At 41.5% G+C, this 26,082-nt stretch overlaps 1 protein-coding gene and 1 long non-coding RNA gene across 4 annotated transcripts in view; one reads left to right on the top strand and one right to left on the bottom strand.

Annotated features, from left to right (window-relative positions):
* LOC112663927 (keratinocyte proline rich protein) overlaps positions 1-26,082 on the bottom strand; it is a 109,938-nt gene that overhangs the window by 14,025 nt on the left and 69,831 nt on the right. The window contains exons 1-2 of one of the 3 annotated variants that reach the window (XR_007402945.1): positions 5,863-6,715; positions 4,761-5,448 (exon numbers count right to left, since the gene is read on the bottom strand). The exons of 1 other annotated variant lie outside the window; for it this stretch is intronic. The gene's annotated coding sequence lies outside the window, so the exon portion shown is untranslated. Of the gene's footprint in view, positions 1-4,760; positions 5,449-5,862; positions 6,716-26,082 lie in introns of those variants that run through there. One more of the 3 variants, XR_007402944.1, reaches the window with a different exon arrangement.
* Positions 12,409-14,360, top strand: LOC112665033 (uncharacterized). Its single transcript, XR_003140176.2, has 2 exons — positions 12,409-12,624; positions 13,701-14,360. It is a non-coding gene; the product is annotated as an uncharacterized LOC112665033 (long non-coding RNA).

The following is a 26,082-nucleotide window of genomic DNA, read 5'->3' as shown; positions in this document are numbered from 1 at the left end:
TCCAGGCAGGGCAGTGCCCTAACCATCCAGCTGCTTGGACTTAGTGGTGAGTCAACCACGTGGTTGCAAGCATATCACTTGGACTGACACTTTGGCCTTGGATATTAGCTATCAATGGCTTTGGGACCATTCAGTAAACATGTTTGACTACCGAAGGCCTTCTGACATTACCTTTTCACCCAAGGAGTCTGTCTCTCATCTCTCAGGCAGCCGGAGGGGGGCACTGCTGAGATCATATGGGAAGCATTTCAGACTGAATTAATTTTCCTCTGGGCCTTCCCACTCTGCTCCCTTCTGAGCTACAAATGAGCACTTAACAAATTGTAGTTTTCTTCATCTCTGCAAGTCTTTCTTTTAAAAATAAATGATAAATCGATATTCTAAAATCAGTAGAACATAGACATGATTCTTGCTTAAGTATTAAGTGGGGCAAGGTGTAATAAGAATGGCACAAAACTCATATAAAGAGTTGACCAATTGAATTACAGAAATAATATAAATTTTATAGAGCATAAAGTATCATATATAAGGCAGAAAGACAACTACAGAATGATACAATGCATTTGCCTGGTAAGAAGTTGATACCACTGGTATACAAATACATATTACAAATTCAAAACTAAATGAACATACACAATGAAATGAGTAAAGGATACAGAGAGCCCATTCCTAATCCCTCAACCCCCTTGTGTCGTTATTGCCCTCATAGGCACACATATCCACACACGTTGTGTTAGTCTGGATTTTCCAGAGAAACAGAACCAGTAAGATGTGTGCACATACCCAGAGAGATATTTTTGAAGGAGTTGGCTCAACTAGTTGTGGGAGTTGGCAAGTTGGAAAACTGCAGAGCAGGCTGGCAGGCTAGAGACCCAGGAAGCGTTGACATTACAGCCGCCAGACGGAAGGCAGTGGCAGGCAGAAGTCCTTCTTCCTGGGCAGCCCTCAGTCTTTTTTCCTAATTCTTTCAACTGACTGGTGGAGGTCCATCCACATTATGGAGGGTTATCTGTTTTACCTGAAGTCAACTGATTTAAGGTTATCACACAGTAAACAAAAAAGAGAGAGAGAAACATAAAAAAAAAACCTTCACAGCAACATCGAGATTGAGTGTCTGATTTAAAATCTGGGTGCCATGGCCTAGCCAAGGTCACACATAAAATTAACCATCCCAGTTCATTCCTTGTCAACCTGGAACCCATATACATCTCCTTAAACAAAATTTAGGGAAGAGGGTGGGGAAAGATGGCTAAAGAGTAGGGTCCCCAAGTCACCTGTCCCCACCAAATTACCTAGATAACCTTCAAATCATCCTGAAAATCTATGAATTCGGCCTGAGATTTAAAGAGAGAAGGGCTGGAATGCTACAGTGAGAAGAGTTCGGGCTTCTATCAAGGTAGGAAGACGGGGAAGAAGAAATAAAGAAACAAAAGGCCTCCAAGGGGGAGGGGCCCCGCGAGGAGCCGGGCTAAGGTCGGGGCGAGTGTCCCCAGGACAGGAGAGCCCCGTCCCGGAGAAGCAGGAGCTGCACCAACCTTCCCGGGCAGAAAGGGGCTCGCAGGGAGTTAGAGCAGGATCCCAGGAGGGCGGGGATGCCCTCAAGTTCCCAGGGGCACTAACAGACACCTGTGCCCTGGGAGAGTGCGCCACACCCCGCCGCCGATCTCCCAAGAGGGCTGCAGCCCGCGGCTGGACCCGGGAGCAGCACGGAGGGGCTCGGGCGGCGGCTCCGCGGAGGGGGCTGCGAGGCCAGGAGCGCGATTCCAACAGCTCAGGCCCGGGAGCACAGGGCGCTGGGGATACAGCCCAGGATCCAGCGCTCCCCAGGGACAGGCAGAGGCCAGGAATGCCCAGGACAGCAAGGACACTTCCTGCCACCAGCTGTGCAGATCAGCAGCCCCCACCCACGTAGCATCCAGGCCCCTGCAGACCGAGAGCTCTGTAGTTACTGCGGGAGCTGACTCCAGGGCTCCAGAGCTGGCCGCCACCACTGCGGTTGTTCCTCCTGGGGCCTCACAGGGTAAACGGCCCCCACTGAACCTCACGGTGGCCTCACCGGATAAACAGGTTAAACATCACTCATTGAGCCCTGCACCAGGCAGGGGGCTGAGTAGCTCCCCCAAGTGCTAACACCTGAAAATCAGCACAGCAGCCCCCTCCCGCAGAAGACCAGCTAGACGGACAGGGGAAAAACAAATTATTGACCAAGCAGCACTGGAAAGTTCCAGGGGAAGGTGAGGGATTTACAGTATACAGAATCAGAGGATACTCCCCCTTATTTTTTGTTTTTTTGATTTCTGTTTGCTGGCCTTTCCAACTGAAAATAAACGACTTCAGCTGGTCTCTACTGACAGATATGAAGGAAAAAACAAAACAAAACATTTTCCAGATTACTAGCTGCATGTCAGTTACCAGGGCATGTGCTAACTTGCTCCAGGAAGGAAACTGCATCTGGTACAGCAGCTACAAGTGGAGTCACCACTGGCTTTAGCTTGCAATAACCCACCCTCATTCTCTAAGATCCATCTGTTTTCTGCACAAACCAAACAGGTGAGTTAAATGGGCGTGTGGTGGGAATCAGCACCCCTGCATCCTTGAGATTAAATTTATAGTATCACTAATCTCTTCAGTCCATTCAGCGATGTGGTGTTGCTTTTGATTTATCATTTTCCTGGGTAGAGACAGTTCTAATGGTTCTAATGGCTCCTAGTTGACCTCCCCATCCCAATAGCCCTCACTCCACTGATCAGAGAACCAATGTGGGGATTCTGACAGTTGCTGTGTGTGTCTGTTACTATCACACATTCTAGAGCCAGAGAAATAACCACGAGGTGGGCTCAGGACCCACTGGGCCCACTGAGAGATGAAACTGAGCTAAAACTCCATCGATCACCTGACCTCCAGAAGCTCCCGTCCTACCAAATAGGGAGCAGAGTGGAGCAAAGTGATGTCTTGAGCCTCCTGGAATTAGTGTCAGTCCACAGCCAGTGTCCAGTTAGCCCCAAAGTCTGATTATTTTCTCTTTCCCCAGTGCACAATTTCCCTGGAAAAAAGTGCCAAAAAGTTTCCCTTTGGGGAAAGCCGGGGGAAATATTAGTAGCTTAAGTCTTTGGGAGAGTACAAGGGTTCTTCCTCCAGAGGACCCATCCTCCCCTTCATTCAAGGTGTTCTGTGTCTATAAACTAGCTCAAAGTTGGGAATTGATTGAGGGAGCATTATTCTCTTTTTATGGCTCAGAGTTTCGTTCACTTAGAGTTTTTCCTCTGATACCTATCAAGTAAGAAATTAATACCGTTCCCATCAATTTCACTTCCAAACCACCATGATGAACTGGCCAGAGCCACAGCTCTGTGAGCCAGAATGTTCTGATTGCTGCTTTGACCCTGCTCTCCAGGATAGTAACCACACCCGCTTTGTCTTTGGTCCTAAGTGCTGCCAATGGTGTCCAGTTATCCCTATTGCATTTAGGTTTCCCAATTCAGTGGCATCAGATTCCACTGTAGTTTCTAACCTACAGAGAAGAACTATCAGCTAGCTCTTCAAGGGTGCTGTGGTCTCCTCACAAATTTATTTCTCATAGTGAGGAGAGATGTGTCCTATGGACCCTTCCAGAGAAGACGAGCAGATCCCAACTGATAACTCCGCTGTAACATTCCAATAAACCTTTGGACCCCTTCCTCTGTAATATGCCAAGGAAGTCCTGGCATTTCATCTTCATTTAGTGTCAGCCACCTTCTGGTCCATGATTCAGCCAACCAACCAAACACCCGGTTAGAGCCCTGTCAACCCCCTCCATCACCACTGCCACCACACTACATAGCCTTGAGTCTAGGACATCTGCTTGGCAGACCTATAGGAATAAATCTGGCTCGATCCAACTTTATGTCCCTTCCACAATTATCTCATACCCTTAATATGCAGTACACACATATTCCCTGGGTTTATATCTGTATAAATTGGAAAAACTCATGTAGCTCTTTTGGAGTATAGCATACCTGCTGATAGGTCACCCCTATCAACAAAAGGTGTACTTCACCTTTGGGGCTTAGGGGGCCTTGAGATGAGGTGCGCTTCCAGAAGCAAAGAGAGATGGTGGGATGGGACCTGAAGAGAACCAACAGTGCACTGGAAGGCAGCCACTTCCAGGAGCCTTTCAGCTTCCTCAGGAGATGTGTGGTTAACCTCCTCAGATGATATGAAAAGGTACTTCTACTGGCAAAAAACAAAGAAAACCAACAAAACAAAACAAAACAAAACAAAACAACAACAACCTGATGGAATTGAATTTAGAAATTCAAAGTCTCGGCTTTATCAGGATTTTCCCAAATGTCTCTATTTCAATTTTCAGCGACCCAGGGATGCAACAACTGGATATCATATGAGGCATGGTATCAGCCCTCAGGAGGACACTCCTTGCAAAAATGTATGGCTGAACCTAGTCAGGAAGAAACATCAAACAGACCCAAATTGACAGGCATTCCACCAAAACCAAAACTGTTTCAAATCTTCAAACCATAAAAAGCCTGGACTGTCACAGATGGGAGGGGACTAACAAATTCTGGCAACTAAAGGCAAGGTTGGTTCCTGAACTGGATTCTGAACCAATAAAAATTGGTTTTGCTCTCAAGGACATTAGTGGTGCCAAGGGGCAAATCTGAGTAAGTTCTGTAGACACCGAGGCCTCAGGGGAAGCAGAAGTCGAGGCCAGTATGAGAAAGATAAAGTAGGAATGAATAGAAAACAACAATCGAGGCAAGAGGGAATGAAGATTTCTAGTTTTATTGTTGCACATCAGGCTGGGTTGACAACAAGGTACGCTACAGAAGGGTGCAGGGTCTGTGCTTTGGGTTCCCAGGGTAGCCACACATATGGGGGAGGTGAGGAAATGGGTTTTTAGGAGACGGGTTTTGGCTCCTGGACACCAGGGCACAGGGATCCTCTGGGACAGAGCTCAAGGCTGCACTCAGACCCCGCAGCCACTTGAGCTGACCCAGAGGGGGAGCTGGAGCAGGACCAAGAGGAAGGGTTTGGCCACTGGCTATCCCCAAGTATGTTCTTCTTGGCTCAGAGTCCACTTCAGCAGCAGCCTCCAGACGACTGACTGCTGCTCCCTCCACAGCAGCCCGAGCCCCCCGAGGGCTGACTGCAACAACCAGAGCCCCCCGAGGGCTGGCTGCAGCAGCCTGAGCTCTGGTGTCTCTGGCGGTGGGACCTGTGTCGCCTGTGGTGGCTCAGGCAGCAGCCACCACCCCCGGAGCTGGAGCCACAGCAGCCTCCACCCCCGGAGCTGGAGCCACAGCAGCCCCCAGAGCTGACACTGCAGCAAGAAGAGACTGGGGGGCACTTTGGGGGACACTTGGGGGGGCACTTGGGGGAGGGGCACTTGGGAGGGGGCTGGCACTGCTGCTGGTTCTGCTGGCAGGACATCTCAGTGGGCAGGGTCAGGACCTGAGGGAGAGTCACACAGTGAGTCAGACCCAGGACACAGAGCCCCCCCTGCCCCACCCCTTCCTGCTCTCAGTATCATTTCTAGTGCCTTTAATTGATGAACTGTTTAAATGGAGTCCTTGATAATTCCACCCTGGAAGTTTCATTATTTCTAATACTTAGGCATATTCTCTCCCACTATGTCCTTTGTGTCTCACAATTTCTATTTTAAGGTAGGCAGGGATTATTCTGTCTTTAAAAAGAAGGAGATGGAGGCAAAACCAGTATGAAACAAAATCTATCATGATTAATTATCTGGTAAGTGAAGGTGGTAATTTTTTCTATCTTGTCAACCAGAACTCTCAAACTGGCCAGTCTGGAAACCAGATCACAATGTAAGTATTCTCTCAAAGAAAGGAAATCAAGTATTTTTACCTCCTAGTTCATTATTTCTAATAGTTCCGCAAATGTTCTCCTATCATCTCTTTGAGTCGAATGTTATGAGTTGTTTCATCTGTTATATAAGTGGAGAACTTCCGCCAAAAAATGTTATGAAACATTCTCAAAATCAAACATCTAGAGGAAATTTTCTACAGCAGAACACTTGGAACAGTTAATCTATATAAAAATCTCAGAAATAATTTATCTAGGTAGCAGTTTAGAAATGAAATTATTTCTTAGGGAAACCAGTCATTCCCTCTGGAGAACTTTCTAGATAACCTTGTCCTGTAGGGACATAGATGTTCGTAGCTGCAAGGACGTTGGAGATTGACTGGCTGAAAGAGCTGAGGAAAAGATAATTTAGTGTAAGCTGGGACTTGCACCAGGTCCCTAAGTGGGTATGGTGCTGTGGCATCTTGCAGACACTCACCTTAAACTAACACTCATCATCAAGATTTGAATTGTTCCTATTCAACTCTGCAGTCCTTAATCTCAGTATTTAAAATAAATCAGTCAGCTCTGACTTCTCCTCTTCTGACAACAGTTTAGGTCGGTACAGTGGTCAATGTTGCAAATCCTTCCACCAGAGACCAACAACTACAGATCAGTTGGTTTCTCCAAAGTACTGTCACCCTCATATGGTTCCTCCTGCTCATATTCCCAGGCTTCCTTGCTCCCTGCCCCTCCCTCAGTGTCCCTGAGACTTCTTGGTGACATGAACCCAACTTCATCTTCTCACCCACCACACACACACACACACACACACACACACACACTGCAAAGGCCCTGCCCCACCCCCTGCTCTGGTTTGAGCTCCCTTTGTGGAAGGAACTGCTCTCCATCCCAGAGGACACTTACCAGTGCACAGGCAGTACTGGATCTGTCAGCACCTCAGGAGAGGAGTGCATGGAAGGGTTCTTCTCTGAGGCCCTTTTATCTTGGCTTTGAGCTCTGTCCTCGCCTGTGAGATAGGACCTGGGCATGAGGGGACAGCCCTCTGCCACCTACTTGGTCCTGTGACAGGTAGCGACTGGCATCTCCTTCCTGCCTCTTTCCACAGGGCCCAGGGTAGTAATAGGGCTGTTTAGAAATGGGGTTTGAGAGTGAATTCCTACCACCATCTGCCACTCAGGACTCTAGCCTCCCATTCTTGGAACCCATACCCCTGACCCCAATTTCCTTTCTTTCCTCCCAAATGTTAATTTAATGGTTACATACAACTGGGTTCCAGCCAAGTTCTTACTATATTCCTTCATGTTTTATTCTGTCCTGGTAATCCTGACACATTATTATTATAATGTGCGTGGTTCCAACTTTATAGAAATGGCATCATATTTGAGGTATTCATCTGCAACTTGCTCTCTTCTTTAAAAATTCTTTTTGTGGATTATTCAAGTTGATCTGTGTAGCTGTCATTTTATTCATTTTTACAACCTTATAGTATCCATCTTATGAGTACAGTGGTATTTTGATACCCTGTCTCTTTTGGACGGACATTCGAGTTGTTTGTACTATTTGCTGTATAAATATTGCAGCTATGGGGATTTGTGTGCATGTCTGCATGGGTATGTGTTGGAGAGACTCTCCAGGGTATGCATCTATAAGTGGAACTGTTGAATTTTCAATCATGTCCATCCCTCAAATTTGCTCTTTTCAATTTCTGTTTCTACTTAGGGTTTATAAGAATCACTCTTTCTGTACATCGTTGCTAAACTTAAATTATTACCATTTGACGTATATAAATTGATGTACACTTGTACCTTTAATATGTGTTTTCTGCTTAGTAATGATCATGAGCATCTTTTAATGTTTGTTGATCATTTTGGTTTCCTTTTCTGTGAATTATCTGTTCTCTTAAAAATTTTTCCATTTGTCTCTTTTTGTTAGAATCTGTAATATTCTGGTTTCTAAGGCACTACTATTAAATGAATTGTGAACATCTTTCCTCTTGTTTGCTTTTTAATGGTGTCATTTGATGAGCAGATATTTCACTTTTTAATATAGCTCTATCTCTGCAACATTTACAATGCTATTTGCACTTTTCATGACTCTAAGAAGTCTCAACCATCCGTAAGCCCAGAAATCTGTTCAGAATTTTGTTTTCCTTAAAAAGCTGTAAAAACTCATTTTCTTTTTAAAATTAAGGGCTTTTTTTTAACTAAGAATGGAATTTTTGTACATTTTATATTTTTTAACATTTTTTTCCAAATGAAAAATCAGTTGTCTATGATAATCAAATATTTTATTTTCCCCACTAATTTGAAATACCTCCTCAATCATAACTGAGTTTCCACATTTGTACAGCTCTATAGTTGGCCTGATCATTCTTTTCACTGCCAATTTGTTTGTCCCAGTGAGAATATCCTGCTGCCTTAATTACTATAGGTGTGTAATCTATTGTGATATCACATAGGTTCCATAACTTTGTTCCCCTCTTTAAGATTATCTTGGTGATTACCAGACCTTTGCTCTTTCATATAAAATTTAGAGGCAGCTTGTCACTTGTCACAAATGAAAATAAAGGAAAAGAAAACATCTTTAGAATTTTGATAGAAATATTGCTAAATATATGCATTGATATGTGAAGGATTGTCAGATATTTTTCATGATTTTCCTTTTGAGCCATTCAAGAATATGATATATCTCTATTTTGATATTCTGCAATGCCTTTCAGTAAAGACTCTTTATTTTATCAAAAATATTTTACATTAATATTTTAGATACTATAATTTTTGCTATTTTAAATAGCAACTTCTAAAAATTGTAATTTTGGATCTTTTATTTCTATTAATATAAATCTAATTTATTCTGTATTCTGATCTTATATCTTGGAACTTTTCTAACTCTTAGTATTATTTTTATTTCTTGTAATCATTCTTATTCACGTGATTTTCTTTCCTTTTTTTTTTTTAAGGAAATTTCATGCATTTATTTATTCATGAAAGACAGAGAGAGGAAGGCAGAGACACAGGCAGAGGGGAAAGCAGGCTCCTCGCAGGGAGCCTGCCTGATGTGGGACTCAATCCCAGGACCCCATATCACGACCTGACCCGAAGGCAGACACTCAAGTGCTGAGCCACCCAGGAGTCCCTTACATGATTTTCTTTATCAAATCTTTTCTTTCTCCTTGGGTTACATTCTTAGAAGCTCAATTGCTATATTAAAGCAATTATGCTCATTTTACAGTAGGCTTATTTAAAATTTTAATTTATATACACAACAATTATGTGTTGAAAATGAATCATCAAATTTCCATCCAGATGGTTATGGCAATTTATATTTCCAAAAACACCAAGACCTATTTCTGATCAGCAATAGTGAACTTTGTTATCCATCCTAAGTCTTTTCCAGTTCAGTATAAAGGAATAAATCTAACCAGAACTCATTACTGGAAAGTCATCCTTGTTTTATATGTAGTTCTTTGGTTATTTGTATGCACAAACATAAAACAATATGTTTCAAAATCTAGTAGTCACTTATATTTCTTTCTAAGCTATTTGTTCCTATGCTTAGCTCGTTGCTTTGTAGATCGTTTTATTTATTTTCTTTAAAATTGTAAGAACTTACTGTTTATTATGAATTTTAATTCCATTACTGACCTATAGATTTTATTTTTTCCTTATTTGATCAATGTTTCCATAATTTTAAAAAATGATGTGTTCTGTCATACAGAATTTTTTCCTATGTGATGAAATTTGTCAATATTTTTTGCCATGCTTAAAATAGTTTACCTATTATAAAGGAACAGTTAGGAGCGTATTTTAGTAATTTTGGAATATTGACTTATTGTTTGTACTATAGAGACTTATAGTTGCTGGCTCAAGAACACTGAGGCTGAATTAATTCTTACCAGGTCTCAACATTCTTCCTTCCTATCTCCTGAGATTATGAGAGCCTGACAACATAAGAAATACACTGTCTCAGAAAATTCATCCTTTGCTAGTACCCATTGTTTATATAAATCCCTTGAGATCTAGTGCCAGTCCTCAATGTTACATCATGCTGTTATCTTTTCACCTAAGCCCAAGTCAGCCTGATGTTTTGGGTGCTGATCTTTGTGGGGTCAGGACACTGACAGAATAGCTTACAAGTCTCATCATGCTTGGAATGGATGAGTTGGGTTCCTGAATCAGAACTCCCTATGTGAACCAGCAATTAATATCTTAATCACACTCACATTAAATACATTCTTTGAAACGATATGACCCACACCCAGATAATTTGCTGGCAGATTTCTGCAAGGTGATAATGCTAGGACACAGTAATGTGAATATCTCATAGTGAGAATCCTGATGATAACGGCTTAAGTCACAATCAAAGTAAAGTTAGTGCTAGTATTAATGAATGGATTTTTGAACTCAGTATCTATGGAATGCATAGTGCTGTATTAGAGCTGATGAGGAATATAGAAATATAAGACCCAAGCTGGGATTCAAGAGAGTTTGTTTGGGTTTTTTTTTTTTTTGTATAATTTTTTATTGGAGTTCGATTTGCCAACATATAGCATAACACCCTGTGCTCATCCCATCAAGTGCCCCCCTCAGTGCCCGTTACCCAGTCACCCCCATCCCCTGCCCACCTCCCCTTCCACCACCCCTTGTTCGTTTCCCAGAGTTAGGAGTCTCTCGTGTTCTGTGTCCCTCTCTGATATTTTCCATTCATTTTCAAGGAGAGTTTGTTATAAGTGTATTTGAGAGAAGACTCACACAGGATACCACAGCAAGTTACATTTAAACAGCACAGTTTTAGAAGTACATAGATCATGGAACAAAGCATGGAGGGTTAACAGGGAGAATAAATTCAAAGTAGAGAAAATAGGCCATATTAGCTTAAAAAGAACTTTGCTAAAAAGAGGTAGCAAAGCCTAAACTGGAGATGTAGTAAGGATACTACCGCAAAAGGCTTCAACCATCAGTCAGTAGAGACTGGAGCCCATCGTGGACACAGGGACCCCAAGAAGAAACATCCTTAATGATCTGGGGTAAATACTCTTGATGGAGAGGGCTAGAATCCAACAAATAGCAATCAATGAGGAATTGAAAGCCAAGGAGGAGCAGAACAAAGAGGAAATATGATAGGCAAGAGGCAGAACAATTCAGGGAAGGCTGGACACTAGGGGCTACTAGAGGCTAAAAGAAACATGGTAAGATATACAGATGTGTATTTGTGCACACCCACACCCACATACACATAGTCACATATGTGGTCTCTCTCATAGTCTCTGTAATATCTCTAAGTAGAAGTACATATAGACACACACATGTACACACACAGGTGCGCGCGCGCACACACACATGCCTCAACCACATACTAGTAGGGTTCATACCACACCAAGTGACCTGGGTGTTATGGAATTAACATCCATTGAGGATCTGGGAAATCCCAGAGTTCTTCCCATGCCTGGAGGCAGTAGACTTCCCTCACACAGTCTCTCTGGCTCTGATTCTTTTTCATCTGATAAGTGGTTTAGTTATTTAATAACCTTGCACCGTCATAGATAGGGCTCTTTTTCTGACTTACTATCAACCCAGATGTGAACTCTGACTCTTTCCTTTATCCCCTAAAAATGTGAAAATACCAGTACTACTTTCAAGAAAAGTCTGTGTTCATATAACTGAATTAAGGCCTTAGAGACTAGGAGTTGGGAGAAGCTTAGAAAACAGAAAGAGGCAAAAAATCATGTGTTGTCTTAATTATGCCTGTTCTTAAACATACTTTGGCCTCCACTCCACTACGGGTATCTTTCCATTGGCTGCTTTATGCTGGGCAATGCCCAGCCTTACACAGTCTCACTGTTTCCTTGCTGCCTTTCCTCTTTCTCATCTGTGGACTTCACTTCAGCCTTCCCACAGGACCCCTGGAAATTCTGAATTCTCAGTCTCACTGGTAGACCAGATCTTTTCTCTCTCCCTTATCTATAAAACTTCATTCCTGTTTCATACTATCTTCCTAAAACCTACCAACAATTTCAACAAAAGAGAAAAGTCTTATATTTTCTAACCAGATTCACTCTCCTTAGAAAACAGTTATAATTAAAAAAAAAAAAAAGAATGTGTTGGCATTTGTTTAAAAATATGGCATGTTACAAACTCTCTACCAGAAATTTTCTTTGCATTAGCTCATTGGTTCTCTCACACATGCCCCCAAAAGTTATTTTTATATTATCTTTATTGTAGATGGACAAAACTGAGGACAAGAAGGATGAGGTATTTTTCAGAAGGCCACGCAGGTAACAGGTGGCAGAACCAGGGTCTGATTCCTCAAGCAGTTTCTTGGTTGCTCTAGCACACATACATGTGTGCACACACACACTCACGTATAAGATGATAAAGAATTGGAGGATTCTATGAAACGTGGTTTAAACCAGATTAAAACATTGAATTAAGATTTGAGGGGCAAGAAAAGAGACATTGGGAACTCACGCTCCAAAACTGAGCCAGGAAGGTATCTTATAGGAACAGCGGGAGAGTAAGGTGGGGGAAGTTTGCAGTTTTTCTCCCCTGCCACATTTTCTAAGTAGTTCTATTCCAAGCGGGGAGCAGCTACCTTGGGTTCCCATAGAGGGAGGCAGGGAGCGGCTGCCAGTCACTACCAGTCACAGGTCACAGGACCATGTGGGTGGCATGAGGCAGTACTGTCATGCTCAGGTCCTGTCTCACAGGCTGGGACAGAGCCCAAAGCCAGGATAAAAGGGCCTCAGGGTCAGAGTGGCTCCATACACTCCTCTCCTGAGGTGCTTACAGACTTACTGCACTGGTAAGTATCTCTTGGGAGGGAGCTTAGACCAGAGCAGAGGGGCAAGTGAGAGAGGGTGTTGGGGGCTGGAGGCCATGTGGGGAGGGGGAGAGAGGCCTCGCGAAGACTAAAGGAAAACATGGATGGGAGAGTACACTGCTGAGTCCCTGAGAGAAGAGTGGACAGCAGTGCCTCTGTGTTGTACCAAACTGAGCTCTAGCTGTCAAGGTTCTCAGGTCAGAGGGAATAGAAGCACTGGCCATCAGGCTCTGCTAGAACAGCTTTAACAAGATGTTACATTTGAGAGTAAAATCATAAATTGTGACCATCTTTGCCAAGATGAGCCGGTAATTCTCAACCAACAGAGAAAGAATTAATCTGAGGATGCTTTGGGTAGCTCTGAATCCCACATATCTATGGATCTGAAATGGAATTGGGTGTCTGTTGAGGAAGTCAGAGACACCAAGATCAGAATCACTGTGCTAAGATACAGGATGAGGCTTCAGGTGTGCTAGAAATGGCAGGGTATCACACTGCAGCTGGGGTGTCCGAACTCGGATCCCCTACCTGCACAAACATACCATTCTTGAGCTGCCGCAGTAAGAAAGTATGCATGTGGGAACAGCCAGCCTACCAGACCATCTATTTCTATCTACATGTCCTAGAACAAAATGATCTAGGAAGTAACAGTTCCTAATTTTCTTTCTTAGAGAGAATACTTACATTCTGATCTGGTTTCCAGGCTGGCCAGTTTGAGAGTTCTGGTTGACAAGATAGAAAAAATTACCACCTTCAATTACCAGATAATTAATCATGATAGATTTTGTTTCATACTGGTTTTGCCTCCATCTCCTTCTTTTGAAAGACAGAATAATCCCTGCCTACCTTAAAATAGAAATTGTGAGACGCAAAGGACGTAGTGGGAGAGAATATGCCTAAGTATTAGAAATAATGAAACTTCCAGGGTGGAATTATCAAGGACTCCATTTAAACAGTTCATCAAATAAAGGCACTAGAAATGATACTGAGAGCAGGAAGGGGTGGGGCAGGGGGGGCTCTGTGTCCTGGGTCTGACTCACTGTGTGACTCTCCCTCAGGTCCTGACCCTGCCCACTGAGATGTCCTGCCAGCAGAACCAGCAGCAGTGCCAGCCCCCTCCCAAGTGCCCCGCCCCCAAGTGCCCCCCCAAGTGTCCTCCAAAGTGCCCCCCAGTCTCTTCTTGCTGCAGTGTCAGCTCTGGGGGCTGCTGTGGCTCCAGCTCCGGGGGTGGCGGCTTCTGTGGCTCCAGCTCTGTGGGTGGCGGCTGCTGTGGCTCCAGCTCCGGGGGTGGTGGCTGCTGCCTGAGCCACCACAGGCGTCACAGGTCCCACCGCCAGAGACACCAGAGCTCAGGCTGCTGCAGCCAGCCCTCGGGGGGCTCTGGTTGTTTCAGTCAGCCCTCGGGGGGCTCGGGCTGCTGTGGAGGGGGCAGCAGTCAGTCATCTGGAGGCTGCTGCTGAAGTCAACCCTGACCCCCTCTTCTCCTGACCTCCCTGAATGGTGGAGAGATCTGAGTAAACCTTTGAGCTCTGGCCAGAGGATACCTCAACAGTGGTTTCCAGAAGCCGAAAATGTTTCTCTACAATTCATATCCTGACCTCATTCCACCTATCAGTGGCTGCCCTGGGAATCCCAAAGCATAGACCTCATGTCCCTCTGCAACTTCTATTATTGCATTCTGTTGAATTGAAACAATAAAACAGAATCTGTTCAGTAAATTGGCATAGAGTGATTTCATTTCCTGTTTTTGTCATCATTGTTCTCTCCTCTGTTCTCTCCTGGTGGCTTCAGAGGCATCAATAGACAGAGAACAGGGTCAACTACAGGAGGGACATTTTTAATGCTTTTCTATGTTTGCAATCTTCCCTAATTCTTTGTTTTCACTTTTACTTTTTTGAAAGACTTTATTTACTAATTGGAAAGACAGAGAGAGAGCATGGGCAGGTCTCTCTGATAGTGATGTTTTCTTGTGTCTGTTGGCTAACTGTATGCCTTCTTTAGAAAAGTGTCTATTCATGTTCTCTGCCCATTTTTAAATCAAACTGTTTTTTTTCTAATGTTGAGTTGTACAAATTTCTTATATATTTTGGATATTAACCCCTTATCAAAAACATCGTTTCTTCTCTCATATATGTTCTTTCATTCAGTAGATTGCTTTTTTATTTTGTTAATTGTTTCTCTTTTTGTGCAAAAGCTTGATGTAGTCCCAATAGTATTTTGCTTTTGTTTCCCTTGCCTTAGGAGATGCATCTAGAAAAATGTTGCTATGGTCAATGTCAGAGAAATGATTATCTGTGTTATCTTCTAGGATTTGTATGTTTTCTGGTCTCACATTTATGTCCTTAGTTCATGTTTAAAAATTATTTGTTTTAGAGAGAGAGAGAGCACACGAGTGCAGAGAGGAGAAGGTTAGAGGGAGAAGGAGAGGGAAACTTCATCAGATTTCACACTCAGTGCAGAGCCTGACACGGGGCTTGATAATCACCACTCAGATCAGAACCCAAGCAGACACCATGAGTCGGATGCTTAACGGACTGAGCCACCCAGATGCCTCTGTCTTTAGTCTGTTTTGAGTTTATTTTTGTGTATGGTGTTAGAAAGTGGTCCAATTTCATCCTTTTATATGTAGCTATTCAGTTTTCCCAGCACTATTTATTGAAAAGACTGTCTTTTTTCCATATTGTACATTCTTGCCTCCTTTGTCAAAGAATAATTGATCGTATAAGCTAGGGTTTAATTCTAGGCTCTCTATTCTATTCCATGTATCTATGTGTCTGTTTTTGTGCCAGTCTCATACTGTTTTGATTACTACAACTTTGCAGTATATCTTGAAATCTGGAATTGTAATACTTCCAGCTTTGTTTTTCTTTCTCAAGATTGCCTTGGGTATTCAGGGCTTTTGTGGTTCCCTAAAAATCTTATAATTATTTGTTCTAGTTTTGTGAAGACTGTTGTTGGTGTTTCGATAGGGATTGCACTCAATCTGTAGACTGCTTTAGGTAGTATGGATATTTTAACATAAAACTAATGTAACATTGTGTGTCAACCATACTCAAATAAAATTTTAAAAATCTTTTAATACTTGGTAATAAATGAATAATTTTGAATTATTACCACCATTTCAAAATATGGAAGGCAGTAAAAATAACGTCATGAGAAATTCAAATCTTTTTCTCTAAGATCAGGTTTAAGGCAAGGATGTCCCCTCTCACTACTCCTTTTCAACATAGTACTAGAAGTTCTGGTTAATACAATAGGATAATTAAGAGTATACAGATTGGGAAGGAAGAAATAAACTATTTTGTTTGCAGATTATATGATAATCTACATAGAAAATCTGAAAAAAATTAACAAAAAACCTCCTGGCTCTAATAAGGAATTATAGCAAGACTGAAGGATACAAAGATTAATACATAAGAATCTATCATTTTCCCATATACCAGTGAACAAGTAGAATTTGAAATTAAAAATGCAATACCATTTACATTAGCACCACTCCACAATAAAATACTTAGGTATAAATCTGACAAAATATGTGTAAGATAAATATGAGGAAAACTACTAAACTCTGATGAACAAAATCAAACAGAACTAAATAAATGGAATGGTATTCCATGTTCATGGATCAGAAGAATCAATATTGTCAAGATGTCAGTTCTTCTCAACTTGGTCTGTAGATTCAATGTGTTCTCAGTCAAAATCCCAGCAAATTATTTTTTGGTTATCAAGAAACCGATTATAAAATTCATATGGTAAGGCAAAAGATCCTGAATAGCCAACACAGTATCAAAGGAAAAAAATAAAGTTGTAGGACTGACGCTACCCAACTTTAAGACTTACTATAAAGCTACATAATCATGACTATTTGACATTAAGAAAATAGTGAATAATAGATCAATAGAACAGAACAGACACCCAGAAATATAGTCAATTGAGCTTTGACAAAAGAGCAAAAGTAATATAATGAAACAAAAGTGGTCTTTTCAACAAGTAATGCTGGAAAAAGGGGGTATCTACAAGCAAAAAGAAAAAAATCAATCTAGACACAAACCTTATAGCTTTCATAAAAATTAGCTCAGAATGGATTACAGACCTAAATGTAAAATCAAGTATTATAAAACTCCTGGAAGATAACTATTGAAGAAGACCTAAACTAACCCGGGTTTGGTGATTACTTTTTATTTTATTTTATTTTTTATTTATATTAAAAAAGATTTTATTTTATTCATGAGAAGCACAGAAAGAGAGGCAGAGACATAGGCAGAGGGAGAAGCAGGCTCCTGGGGGGAAGCCCAATGTGGGACTCCATCCCAGGACCCCGGGACCATGCCCTGAGCCAAAGGCAGACGCTCAACAACTGAGCCATCCAGTCATCCTAAGGTGATGACTTTTTAGAAACAACACTAAAGCTACAATACAGGAAAAAAAATAAGTGATAAGCTAGCCTTGATTAAATTAAAAGCTTTTTGCTCTGCAAAAGACAAAGTTAAGAAAGTGATAAAACAAATCACAGACTATGAGAAAATACTTGAAAAAGACACATATGATGAAGGACTATTATTCAAAACATATAAATAACTCTTAAAACTCAACAATAAGACTGCAAACAACTTAGCTTAAAAAAAAAAAGGACAATAGACCTTACCAAACACCTCACCAATGAAGGTATACATAACTAATAAGCATGTGAAAAGATACTCCACATCATATGTCATCAGGGGAATACAAATTAAAACAATGGGATACCACTGTACACCTATTAGAATGCCCAAAATCTGGTACACTGGCAACACCAAATACAGATAAAGAGATGCAGCAACAGGAACTCTCATTTATTGCTGGTATGAATGCAAAATGGTACAGCCATTTTGGAAGATGGTTTAGTGGTTCCTTATAAAAAAGTAAATGTACTCTTATCATATGATCAACCAATCTTATAGTATTTAACCAAAGGAGTTGAAAACTTGTGTAGATGCAAAAACCTGCACACAGATATTTAGAGCAGCTTTCTTCACAATTGCCAAATCTTAGACACAACCACCATGTCCTTCAGGCGGTAAATGAATAAATGAACTGTGATATATCCAGACAATGAAATGTTATCTGGCACTATAAAAGAAAGTTGTCAAGCAATGGAAAGACATGAAGGAACTATAAATATGTATCACTAAATGAAGGAAGACAATCTGAAACAGCTATATGCTGTATGATGCCAGCTATATGACATAGGGAAAAGACAAAACTGTGGAGACAGTGAAAGGTCAGTGTTTCTTTTTATCTTTTTGAGATCAGAGTGTTGTTGAAGGATAGGATAGGAGAGATGTGATCGGCAGAACACCAAGGATTTTCAGGGCAGTGAAAATACTCCCTATAATACCATAATTATGGATAGATATCATACATTTGTCCAAACCTATAGTATGTATTCCAAGAGTAAACCGTAATGTAAACTATGGACTTTAGATGAATTCGTTTTTTAGGAGGTAGCTCTCAAGTTCATAATACATTTCAAAAATTAGCTCACAAAACTCATTGTTGTTACAAAATTCACCAGGTGATGTGCAAATGATCACTTATGATTTGTTCTTGAGAATGCAAATTAGCATAAAGATTTGGGTGACTCATTAACTCTCAAATATATTTATTGGGGCAGATGAATTAAGCTTAAATGAATGTACCATTCATAACATAACATAAACATTCTATGACTTTGAGTCAAAAAAGTTAAAAAAATAAAAATGAAAGAAAAGAAAGAAAAGAAATGAATTATTACACTGTAATAATTCAGAAGTAATGGGAGAGCCCAGCATAGTTGAGATAAATATGAGGTACATATGAAAAAATTAGTAGCAAGACTCAGAAAAATGTAACTTTAGGGATCCCTGGATGGTACAGCAGTTTGGCGCCTGCCTTTGGCCCAGGGCGCGATCCTGGAGACCCGGGATCGAATCCCACGTCGGGCTCCTGGTGCATGGAGCCTGCTTCTCCCTCTGCCTGTGTCTCAGCCTCTCTCTCTCTTTCTCTCTCTGTGACTATCATAAATAAATAAAACTTAAAAAAAATAAAATAAAAAGAAAAATGTAACTTTAAAAGATGTTATTTAAAATAGTAACTGAATTTTCACCTAGACTCTAAGAATATTGCTTCCTCATTTATAATTTAATTTAATATAATTTAAAGGGTTTGTAAGATGGAAAAAATAAAGATTGCAGATTTGCTTGGTGCTGGCTTAGAAGCACGGAAAAAATGGAGAAAAGCTAGTTTCTCAGTCTGCATTGTTTCTGTTAGATCTCAGCAATGCTTCCTTCATTCCATGAGATAATGAAAAGTTGACGATGGTGCTGGGAAAAGAGGTTTTGTGGATGCAGTCTTTTTTTTAAGATTTTATTTATTTATTTATTCATGAGACACACACACACACAGAGGCAGAGACACAGGCAGAGGGAGAAGCAGGCTCCATGCAGGGAGTCCACGTGGGACCCAATCCCAGGTCTCCAGGATCATGCCCTGGGGTCTGAAGGTGGCGCTAAACTGCTGAGCCACCCAGGCTGCCCCTGGATGCAGTCTTTTGAGGGCCACTCAGATAAAGAAGCTGGCACCTGACCACCTCCATTGCTACATCTGTGCTCTGAGTGGGGAGACAAGGTTTCTCCACTACAACATGAGAGGAGTGGTGCTGGCTATGGGGAGGGGTGTCAATGCCAACTGTGGACACCAGTCTTACTTACTCCGTATCCTCTCTACATGAGTGAAATGGTATTCCACCTAGTGCTTGACTGCATTGTGTTTTCTTTGGCGAGTCTGATACTGAGATGAAGTGGGCAGCAGTATTTAGAGTGCTCTCCTGGGGTTGGTAACCTGGGCATGGTACTCTGCTTGACAAAAAGAAGACAGGTGCAACAGACACTTTGACAAATGGAAAACCTCAGAAAGCCAATGCTTCGCTCGTCAAATGTTTATATATTGGACTGTTAATAAAGCCGTGAGATTTTCAGCTAAAGCTTAAAATCTTGTCTTCATAGTACAACTATGCTACTGACTCACTGCCTACATCTAAGTCAGGTCAGTTGACGGTTTGGGCGTTGCCCTGCATAGAGGCAGAGGCATGGATCAGATGGCATCTCAACCCCATCATTCCACAAATCAGGAGCAGGAATCCATGTCCTGATCGCTTCTGCATTACCAAGTCCTCTGGGACAGCATGAATGTTGGCTCCAAGCTGCTCAGGAGCTTCCCTGGTATAATCTGAAACTAGCTTCTATCGACATAGGGCAAGGAGAGAGCAAAGAAAGCCTCAGGCCACTACAGATTTGTAGACAGCAGGTTTGATGAACAAGGAAACTTAAGAGGCTAGAACTGGGCAGCTGCAAGACAGATAAATCTCCATACCTTCCTTCCAAATCTTCACTGGGCTCAGTCATATATCTAGGTGGTCTCAATGCCACATCCCCATCTCAAGGCTGTGTCCTTAGAGCAGCCTCTGGGAGCATGGAAGGAACTAGAATCCACATGTCAAGGACGGGGAAGGGGCAAGAAGTCTTTAATTATCAAGGTCCATGTAGCTCATGGGTCAAACAGCAGTCACATCCTCTTGATGACCTCTCCCAACAGAAGAGAACAAAAGTCATACCCAGGTGAAACAGGGGAAGATCTCTTAGCACAATGTGGCCAACACACCTCACTGAACGTGTTTCAGATAGTGGTCTCCTATGGGAGTGAACTCATTCATCAGGAATAGGTATTTGTGACTTGAAAAGTCAATGCTACTGCTAGTAATAGGATTTTAAGACCATTAACTACTCACTCTGCATAGCCCTATATGAATCAATGGAGGTAAACAAATATAGGACCCAAGCCATAACGTAAAGTAAGTTGCTATAATCTCATTTGAGTGATATGTCACGTGATGCATAAAACAAGAGGTGGGATTTGAGTGTCCCCATCATGATAGGACAACAGAATGACATGCAATTTAGGGGAGGGCATAGTCAAAGTTTGGAACTAATATCCATCAGTAGTTTAAGAATATATCTAGTACAGGTGACCAATGTAATAATTCAGATAGAAGAAATATTCATGATTCACAGTAGCATTTTGGGATGCCTCCCGTAAATAGTGTGCAATTCTGAAAAAGATGTTGTTAGTGGTTTGGTTTTAATTATTTATGGGGATGGGAGAGATTATAGTGGATCTCAGAGTGGAACAGAATCAAGGGGCCAGCCCTCCAATCCCAGTCTTGGGCTCTGCCTCCAGCCTGCGAGACAAGACCTGGGCAGGACGAGGAGACAGCCTCCTGCCATCCACATGATCCTGTGACAGGTGATGACTGGCAGTGCCTCCCAGTCTCCCCACAAGGCCCAGGACATTGCCACCAAGTGCCACTTCATTCTTATAGCTGCCTGTTCCTCACATAGCCTTCTTGGAGTCTAGCAACTCCCCCCCCCCCCCAACCCCTCCTGTCTTAACGCCCTGATGTGTCTGCTTTGAATGAAGACCCACAGAAACGTCTACCTCTCTCTGCTTCTGTCCCTGCCATGCTGGCAGATCCTGTGTGTATGCGTGTATGCAAATGCATGTGTGTATGCACGGGTGTGTGCCTGCGTGTGCGTGTACCTACGTGTTCACACCATCACAGTGAAAAGCCTGGATTAGAAGTGAGTAAGATCCACCTGGGACAGAATCCTGGTCCTGCCAGTCATTAGCCATGTGATCTTGTGAAAATCACCTAACTTTTCTCAGTTTTGGTTTCCTCAACGTTGAAGCAGGAGACAGAAATGACTCTCAATGGTGTCATGAGGGTCAGTAGAATCATGGGAGGGAAGCACAGTGGACACTCACATGTGAACTATCTATCCATCAATAATTAAAAGGGAATGGATTGTTTTCAGAGCACAGCTATTTTCCATCTGACTTTTTAAATGACCATTTTTTCCCACTGAGGTCTTTCATACATTTTCATATAGCAATACTCCTGAGGAGGAGACAGAGAGAAAAGCTGCACTACTTTGCATGGGATGATGAGAATCTGTCTTATAGGCCGGAGGAGGGTGAGCCTGTGGATGAGAAAGCACGAAGGGGGAGAGACAGCGAGAGGGATCCAGGCTGGGTGTATGTGGGAGAAGGCCCCATGGAGAGGAAGCCCCAAGGCCTAGGAGGTGGGAAGACCTTATAGAACAGGAGGGCTTGGGACTCATTCAGTAGGAATCTCCAGTGTCGCTGCTTTGCTTCTACATGGACACAAGGTTCTTTGAAGGAATTTGGGGGAACGTTTTTAGGAGAGTAAGATAAAGACTAATGTCAATGTGGCATGTAGCAGGTGTTCCTTCCATGTCTAGAGGGCAACATATCTAAAAAAATAAGCAAATTAATTAGATAAAGACAAATTAGACCTGGATAATTGTGAGAAGAAAGTCCTCCCTCCAGAAGTCTCCACAATACTTCTCCAGAGCCTGGGATGAACCCGACATGACTCAATAATATCTATCCCTGGGTCATAACAGGCAAGGAGAACCAACAGCTTGTGAAATGTATGTGCGTACATGACTGTCACTATGTTAGGCTCTGTAACTGATGTATGCATGTGTGTATTACATATGTGGATAATTCTATATATTATGTAGACATAGAGATGTAGATATAAACACAGATACAGATAAAAGGAGAGAGAGAGAGAGAGAGAGAGAATCCACCTTGTCTGTTACTCTAACCATCAGATATCTCAGAGTGCGTGGCCTTCCTGGTGCTCCACTGCCACTCATCTGTCATGGTTTCTCTTAATGCACTGGGGAGAACACATGCTTCTCTCTACCATCCCCCACTCCAGGAAAAATTGCCCGTGACCTTAAGATAGCCTCATCCAGGGCTCCACTGTGTTCAGGGATCAAGGCCAGCATTTTTAGGGACAGTCAAGGCTCTGTGCAGCATGACTCTGTACAACTATTCCAGTTTCTGTTGGCTTCCCAAGAACTGGCACATTGGCTATACTGTAAACATGTCTCTCCCTACCCCATTCCTAGGGCTTTACACCATGATAATTTCCTTTCTGAGACGATGCAGGTTCAAGTCTCATTTGCTCAGTATCCTTTATGTAACATTGTCTTCCAAAGGATGTTCTTAATAAATCCTTTTACAACACAACTGTGCCTCATATTTCTCATTCCCCTTCGGCAACTAGTACACGCTTGTGCATGTATGCATGGTTAATAATTTAGAGGCAGCTTGTCACTTGTCACAAATGAAAATAAAGGAAAAGAAAACATCTTTAGAATTTTGATAGAATATTGCTAAATATATGCATTGATATGTGAAGGATTGTCAGATATTTTCATGATTTTCCTTTTGAGCCATTCAAGAATATGATATATCTCTATTTTGATATTCTGCAATGCCTTTCAGTAAAGACTCCTTATTTTATCAAAAATATTTTACATTAATATTTTAGATACTATAATTTTTCCTATTTTAAATAGCAACTTCTAAAATTGTAATTTTGGATCTTTTATTTCTATTAATATAAATCTAATTTATTCTGTATTCTGATCTTATATCTTGGAACTTTTCTAACTCTTAGTATTATTTTTATTTCTTGTGGTAATCATTCTTATTCACGTGATTTTCTTTCCTTTTTTTTTTTTTAAGGAAATTTCATGCATTTATTTATTCATGAAAGACAGAGAGAGGAAGGCAGAGACACAGGCAGAGGGGAAAGCAGGCTCCTCGCAGGGAGCCTGCCTGATGTGGGACTCAATCCCAGGACCCCATATCACGACCTGAGCCGAAGGCAGACACTCAACTGCTGAGCCACCCAGGAGTCCCTTACATGATTTTCTTTATCAAATCTTTTCTTTCTCCTTGGGTTACATTCTTAGAAGCTCAATTGCTATATTAAAGCAATTATGCTCATTTTACAGTAGGCTTATTTAAAATTTTAATTTATATACACAACAATTATGTGTTGAAAATGAATCATCAAATTTCCATCCAGATGGTTATGGCAATTTATATTTCCAAAAACACCAAGACCTATTTCTGATCAGCAATAGTGAACTTTGTTATCCATCCTAAGTCTTTTCCAGTTCAGTATAAAGGAATAAATCTAACCAGAACTCATTACTGGAAAGTCATCCTTGTTTTATATGTAGTTCTTTGGTTATTTGTATGCACAAACATAAAACAATATGTTTCAAAATCTAGTAGTCACTTATATTTCTTTCTAAGCTATTTGTTCCTATGCTTAGCTCGTTGCTTTGTAGATCGTTTTATTTATTTTCTTTAAAATTGTAAGAACTTACTGTTTATTATGAATTTTAATTCCATTACTGACCTATAGATTTTATTTTTTCCTTATTTGATCAATGTTTCCATAATTTTAAAAAATGATGTGTTCTGTCATACAGAATTTTTTTCCTATGTGATGAAATTTGTCAATATTTTTTGCCATGCTTAAAATAATTTACCTATTATAAAGGAACAGTTAGGAGCGTATTTTAGTAATTTTGGAATATTGACTTATTGTTTGTACTATAGAGACTTATAGTTGCTGGCTCGAGAACACTGAGGCTGAATTAATTCTTACCAGGTCTCAACATTCTTCCTTCCTATCTCCTGAGATTATGAGAGCCTGACAACATAAGAAATACACTGTCTCAGAAAATTCATCCTTTGCTAGTACCCATTGTTTATATAAATCCCTTGAGATCTAGTGCCAGTCCTCAATGTTACATCATGCTGTTATCTTTTCACCTAAGCCCAAGTCAGCCTGATGTTTTGGGTGCTGATCTTTGTGGGGTCAGGACACTGACAGAATAGCTTACAAGTCTCATCATGCTTGGAATGGATGAGTTGGGTTCCTGAATCAGAACTCCCTATGTGAACCAGCAATTAATAGCTTAATCACACTCACATTAAATACATTCTTTGAAACGATATGACCCACACCCAGATAATTTGCTGGCAGATTTCTGCAAGGTGATAAGGCTAGGACACAGTAATGTGAATATCTCATAGTGAGAATCCTGATGATAACGGCTTAAGTCACAATCAAAGTAAAGTTAGTGCTAGTATTAATGAATGGATTTTTGAACTCAGTATCCATGGAATGCATAGTGCTGTATTAGAGCTGATGAGGAATATAGAAATATAAGACCCAAGCTGGGATTCAAGAGAGTTTGTTTGGGTTTTTTTTTTTTTTTGTATAATTTTTTATTGGAGTTCGATTTGCCAACATATAGCATAACACCCTGTGCTCATCCCATCAAGTGCCCCCCTCAGTGCCCGTTACCCAGTCACCCCCATCCCCTGCCCACCTCCCCTTCCACCACCCCTTGTTCGTTTCCCAGAGTTAGGAGTCTCTCGTGTTCTGTGTCCCTCTCTGATATTTTCCATTCATTTTCAAGGAGAGTTTGTTATAAGTGTATTTGAGAGAAGACTCACACAGGATACCACAGCAAGTTACATTTAAACAGCACAGTTTTAGAAGTACATAGATCATGGAACAAAGCATGGAGGGTTAACAGGGAGAATAAATTCAAAGTAGAGAAAATAGGCCATGTTAGCTTAAAAAGAACTTTGCTAAAAAGAGGTAGCAAAGCCTAAACTGGAGATGTAGTAAGGATACTACCGCAAAAGGCTTCAACCATCAGTCAGTAGAGACTGGAGCCCATCGTGGACACAGGGACCCCAAGAAGAAACATCCTTAATGATCTGGGGTAAATACTCTTGATGGAGAGGGCTAGAATCCAACAAATAGCAATCAATGAGGAATTGAAAGCCAAGGAGGAGCAGAACAAAGAGGAAATATGATAGGCAAGAGGCAGAACAATTCAGGGAAGGCTGGACATTAGGGGCTACTAGGGGCTAAAAGAAACATGGTAAGATATACAGATGTGTATTTGTGCACACCCACACCCACATACACATAGTCACATATGTGGTCTCTCTCATAGTCTCTGTAATATCTCTAAGTAGAAGTACATATAGACACACACATGTACACACACAGGTGCGCGCGCGCACACACACATGCCTCAACCACATACTAGTAGGGTTCATACCACACCAAGTGACCTGGGTGTTATGGAATTAACATCCATTGAGGATCTGGGAAATCCCAGAGTTCTTCCCATGCCTGGAGGCAGTAGACTTCCCTCACACAGTCTCTCTGGCTCTGATTCTTTTTCATCTGATAAGTGGTTTAGTTATTTAATAACCTTGCACCGTCATAGATAGGGCTCTTTTTCTGACTTACTATCAACCCAGATGTGAACTCTGACTCTTTCCTTTATCCCCTAAAAATGTGAAAATACCAGTACTACTTTCAAGAAAAGTCTGTGTTCATATAACTGAATTAAGGCCTTAGAGACTAGGAGTTGGGAGAAGCTTAGAAAACAGAAAGAGGCAAAAAATCATGTGTTGTCTTAATTATGCCTGTTCTTAAACATA

The sequence above is a fragment of the Canis lupus genome, chromosome 17 (genome assembly GCF_003254725.2).
Source record: "Canis lupus dingo isolate Sandy chromosome 17, ASM325472v2, whole genome shotgun sequence".
Lineage (NCBI taxonomy): Eukaryota > Metazoa > Chordata > Mammalia > Carnivora > Canidae > Canis > Canis lupus.
The sequence above is the reverse complement of the archived record's forward strand: the minus strand, read 5'-3'. Positions and strand labels throughout refer to the sequence as shown.